Here is a 5,802-nt window from a genome sequence, read left to right as displayed (position 1 = left end):
ATTGTGCTTTTGAACCATCTGAACAATCAAGTGCTTTTGCGGTACACTGAAGGATTCGTCGAACTGGACTCTGGAGAATGCAGACTTGGCCACATCGGGCATTGATGGAACAGACTTCGGGCCTGATTGAAGCAGCAGACCCCAGGCCCAAGACCAAAATGTGAACGGCTGTACAGCCAACTCAAGTGCCAAACCAGGTTAAGATGATTAAGATGCCAAGACCATGGGCAGAGGACAAACTGGTTTTCAGCTCTCTTCTCCACGTCAGCCAGAATCCCCAACCTAAGCCCGTCCCATCTGCCTGCGATTGATCATCTCCCTCTCTTCTTGATACTGCCATTGGGTTTGACCGGCCATATTCGCCTCAGCGTTGAACAGCTTACGTGGCTGTGGACTCACTTTCAGGAACTCTGCGGTTTACGCTTTCTGTGTTATTTGTTTACTTGGTTACTGTTAGCCCAATTTGTCTTTTTTTTGCAATTGGGGTGTTTTACAGTCTTAGCTGTGGGGGTTTCATGGAGTCTATTGTACTTCTTTGCTGAGTGTCTGCCTGCAAGAAGATGAATCTCAAAGTTGTATATGGTACACATACTTTGATAATGAATGTACTTTCAACTTTGAACCAGCTTTCATTGATTACTTATTGTTCTGTTCATTATGGCAGATATTTGGTTCTACTGTTCTAGCCTGTGTCCCTTCTGTTATACTGATGAATATTATCAATGAGCAAAAATATATCTTTCCACTTTGCCTTTTGTTGCCTTATCATTGGCTGAAAATGGGGAACAAAAACACCAAGCCCCAACATGAAACACTGTTCTTAAATCTCATGGATTGTTCACGACCAACAAAACTTTGACATATGTTTGCCTAGCAAATAAGCAAAGTGCTTCTGTGAGTGGTTTGGAAACCCATGCCTTGTCTTTCCATCGAGGCTAAACAGTACAATCAAGCCTGTTTTCAATGAAGTACCTCATTAAAATGACATACCCTATTGACTAAATGACTCTTTGCAGTGGAGATAATACGAAACGAAATTGAAGTGCTGAACAGTTGTTGAAATAGAACAGATATATTCCGTGAAACCTGTGATGGCATTGGCTGTTAATTTATCTCCCTGCACTGTAGTTCCCTTGATGCAAAATGGTGGGGTGTTGGGGTGGGGGGGGGGGGTTGTTATGCAATCAATTCCTTGAGGATTAAATCCAGCCGGCTTTAACGATACTATCAGATACAGGGAGTTTTGTTTAAAAGCACACTCAGCTAAAGCTGGAGCATCCTACATCCAAGCGGTTCTGCAAGGAGACCTCATGTAGGTGATCCGCAAGGAATTTTGTGTTCCTCTAAAGAATGCTCCACTTGTCCGGTCTATTAGCTAGTGTGATTTTGGGATGTGGGTGGGAGGAAACCAGAACAGCTGGCACAAATATTGGAGTCACTGAGAGCAAAGCAAGTTCAAAGTCAATTTGTTATCAAAGTGCATATATATCACCATATACAACCCAGAGATGTGTTTTCTTGTGGGCATTCACAGTAAATACAAGAAGCAGAATAGAACCAGTGAAAGATGGCATCCAACAGGATGGAGAAACAACCAATGTGCTAAAAGCAACAGACTGAGCAAATCCAAAAAAAAGCAAAGAAGTAACAATATTAAAAATAAATAAGTAAATAAATATCGAGAACATGAGATGAAGAGTCCTTGAAAGTGAGTCCATGGGTTCTGGGAACTTCTCAGTGATGGGGTGAGTGATGTTATCTCCTCTGGCTCCTGAACCTGGTGGTGAGCATTCAGAGGCTATTGTACCTCCTTCCTGATGGCGGTGGTAAGAAGAGAGCATGGCCTGGATAGTGGATGTCCCTGACGATGGATGCTGTTTTACTGCAACAACGCTCCATGTAGATGTGCTCACTGGTGGGGAGGGCTTTATCTATGATAGACTCGGATTTTTCTAGGCTTTTCTGTTCGAGGGCATTGGTGTTTCTATACCCGGCTGTGATGTAGCCAGTCAATATACATACATCTGTGGAGGTTTATATAACATGTTGAATCTTTGCAGACTTCTAAGAAAGTAGAGGCACTGCCATGTTTTTTTTTCATAATGGCACTTATGTGCTGGATTCAGGACAGGACCTCTGAAATGCCAACACCAAGGAATTTGACGTTGCTGACTGTTGTGTATGTGGCCGGGCTACACAACAATGCTGTTAATAAAAACACTGGAGACAGGAGCTAAGTTTCATGGTTCTTTACTGGTAGAAACCGAACTCTGAACACACACATACAGATCAATACGCGCCTAATAGCGCATTCAACGACGTGTTACTAAAACATAAAGTAGTCCCTTATTACACTGTAGGCTATACAGTACACTCCTCCCCTTTTGTTTTAATAGTGTATTGACTGTTTTTTTTACTGGGGCACTATGCTAAACAAATATGTTTACCCTTAACATACAAACGCCTACCATTTGTTTACTTATTAACTTAATAACATCAAATTATAACAAGCCCCTGTTATCACTTTTTGTCTAAGACCCATTTATAACTCAAGTCTCCGCCTCTCTGGGTAATGTCTGTCAATAACTTGTCTGTTTTAATACAGATTTCCATATAAAAGCCATGAGAAGTGGACCTCTGAGCACAGGGAGCTAAGAAGATGTGTGTCTCCAACTTGCTAAGAGTTCTTGGCAGCAGATCGCCTCCACATAATGAAGACTCCTCTGTGCAGCTGTCCTAGATATATACGCATCTTCATGCTTCACTTGTCTTCCTTACCCATATCTCATTTCATCCAACTGAGCTAATTACACAGCCAATCTTCGTATTCTCCTTAGATTCCAAATAGATAGCCTAACCTTCATGATACCATCTCTTATCGTAATATAACTTTCCATCTTCTATTCTTGCTTCATATCTTTGTGCTGGTGATTCAGTAGGAGTGCTGGGAAGATGCTCAGGAGAAGACGGAGATGCTGGTCTTCTCAGAGATTTAATCTTATTGAGAGTTCGCAGATCTTCCATTATCTATTCATCTGTTAACAAGTAATCTCGCTGCACAGGTGCAGGTTTCCATCTTTTGTCTGTAATTGAAACAGGGTCATTAGGTCTCCTCTTTAGTTTCCTAGTCATTATTGGCTTTACCTCCGTAGAATCTCCTGTGAGTTCCATCGTTAGCCTCTCATTCTCAATCATCTTTTTCTTTTCTTCTGACTCAATCTTTTTTATCTTCAAATTCCTTCACTGCTGCTTTCTTCTCTTTAATATAATTCCTTTCCACTTGTTTGCTCTCCAGTTATAGAAAAAGCTCTGCTTTTCGTATTCCTTGCTTGTATTGTTGATCTAGTTTCTTCATCCTTTTCTGATACTCCTGCAAAGTGCCTTCCTGTAACTGTTGTCGCTGTCTTTTGAGAGATGTCAATTTCTCCTGGTACATCTGCTCTTTTACTTCCAGGTAGTCTTCATCATCCTGCTTATTGGCAATATCTGTCTCCCTTGCATCCTCTGTATCTTCATCCGAGTCGCAGCCACAGATACTGCGCTTGTCCTCATCATCGACGCTGTCTAGCTCCTCCTCATCGTTGTAATAGTCGACAATGGGAGAGAGGAGAGCTGCGGACATCTTCCCTGCCATGCTGTCCTCCTTTGTTGACACATCTAGTGCCTTGATGGTGTGTCAATCCAACTGGATTTTCCTGAGCCATTCACGTCCCAGCAACGGTGATCCTCCATTTTTCAGTACATAGAGGTTCAGCTGCTGTGCTTTGTCTCCATAGGTCACTGACACTTTAATGTTACCATTGGGACGCACTTTCTGTCCTGTGTAAGTCCTTAGCAGTAGTTTAGTTCATTTCATAGGTATGTGAGAAAACAGTCGTTTCTAGTCGTGTACAGAGATCACTGTTAAGCGAGCCTGTGTCCAACTCCATTTTCAGTCTCACGCCTGCCACTTGTGGAGTGATCCTTATTACTCTTCAATCATCTGTCTCCTTCACGCTGTGAAGTTGCAGATTAGACAATTCACTGAGTCTGAGTCATTTTCATTAGAACTGCCTTCTTTCATTGTTGTATTTTCCTTTCTGGGGTTTCCTGTTTCTTTGTATTTTTCCTTTTTCTACTGTTTACTAGCTTTGCATACTCTGCCAATGTGGCCCTGTTTTGCCACAGTTCCTGCATTCTTTGTCTTTAAACCAACAGTCCTCAGGGTCATGTGACATGTTCCCACAATGGTAACATTTCTTTCTTTCATTTCTGCTCTGTGACATTGTACTCGTAGCATATTTCATAGATTTTTGTTGTATCTCTGAAGTACCATTGATATTGCAATGTTCAGCGCCTTCTCTAAGGTAAGGTCTTTTTCACAGAGGAGCTTCTTCTGTGTGGTTTCACAGTGCGTGCCACACACTAACCTGTCCCTCAATGTATCCGATAGACCCGCTCCAAATTGACAAAGTTCTTATGATTTGTGCAATTCAGCACAGTATTCAGAAATGCTTTCATTTTTGCTCTGATTCCATTTGTGAAATTTAAATCTTTCAGCAATGACCAGCGGTTTGGGATATAAATGCTGTTGCAGAGTGTCTACTGTTTGCTTGAACGTTTTGTCAGCTGGCTTTTCAGGGGTTAACAAGCTCCGTAGCAGCCCTTTTGTTTTCGCTCCCATAATACTGAGTAAGATGCTGGCTTTCTTTTCATCATAAACACTTTTAGCATCACAATATAACTCCACTCTTTCAATGTAAGTTGCCCAGTCTTCAATGCCACTATCAAATGCTGTAATGGTTCCAATCATTGCCATCTTTGTTATGTTAATTTAGCCCCATTCTCCCATTGTTTTCTTTATGACTCACATGTCCTTTTTGCTAGCGCCACGAGCGCACTACGTCCAGATATGTGTGTGTCGCTCCTTTTTATCTCCCTCCTGGGCCAGGCAGACCCTCAGCCTCTGGGGGTCAGTGCCGGCTGTGGTCTCGCCTGGACGTGCTGCGGTCCCGACTGTGTCTCTTGGTCTCTCAACGTGCCTGACCCCTGGCTGTGCTCCCACTTCCTTTCAGACTCGCAGCCTTGCTCTACCTTGGCTCATACCTTGCGCTCTTCTTTCGAGTGTCATTATCAATGACGTTCTGATACGACGTAGGTTCGTTAAACTCGTTGCCAATTTGTTGTCAAAGTGGCCGGGCTACGCAACAATGTCATTAATAAAAACACTGGAGACAGGAGCTAAGTTTCATGGTTCTTTACTGGTAGAAACCGAACTCTGAACACACACATACAGATCAATACGCGCCTAATAGCACATTCAACGACATGTTACTAAAACATAAAGTAGTCCCTTATTATACTGTAGGCTATAAGGTACACTGACCCTCTCCACCTCTGATCCCCCAGTAAGAACTAGCTGAAAGACCTCTGGTTTCTTTTTCCTGAAGTCAATAATCAGCTTTATAGTCTTGTTCATATTGAGTGAGTGTTGTCACAGCACCAGTCTGTTCAATTTTTCACTCTTAAATTTAACTGAAGTATAGATTGGAGCTGCATTTAGCCACACAGTCTTAAATATAAAGTGAATAGAGCAGGGGATTAAGTACACAGCCTTGTGGTGCACCTGTGCTGATGGGGATTATGGAGGAGATGCTGTTGCCTATCCAAACTGACTGGAGTCTGCAAATGAGGAAATTGAGGATCCAGTTGCATAAGAGGTATTGAGGCTCAGGTCTTGAAGCTTATTGCTTTGTTTTGAGGGGATGATAGTACTGAATGCTGAGCTGTAGTCAATGAAAAACATCCTGATGAATGCATCTT

The 5,802-nt window shown here is 42.3% G+C and overlaps 1 pseudogene; it reads right to left on the bottom strand.

Moving 5' to 3' along the window:
- Positions 1-2,612: 2,612 nt before the first annotated feature.
- LOC132377938 (sin3 histone deacetylase corepressor complex component SDS3-like) lies at positions 2,613-5,190 on the bottom strand (annotated as a pseudogene).
- Between the last annotated feature and the right edge of the window lie 612 nt (positions 5,191-5,802).

This window comes from Hypanus sabinus, chromosome 19, assembly GCF_030144855.1.
Source record: "Hypanus sabinus isolate sHypSab1 chromosome 19, sHypSab1.hap1, whole genome shotgun sequence".
Classification (NCBI taxonomy): domain Eukaryota; kingdom Metazoa; phylum Chordata; class Chondrichthyes; order Myliobatiformes; family Dasyatidae; genus Hypanus; species Hypanus sabinus.
Note: the sequence above shows the minus strand (reverse complement) of the source record. Positions and strands in the feature narration are given on the sequence as shown.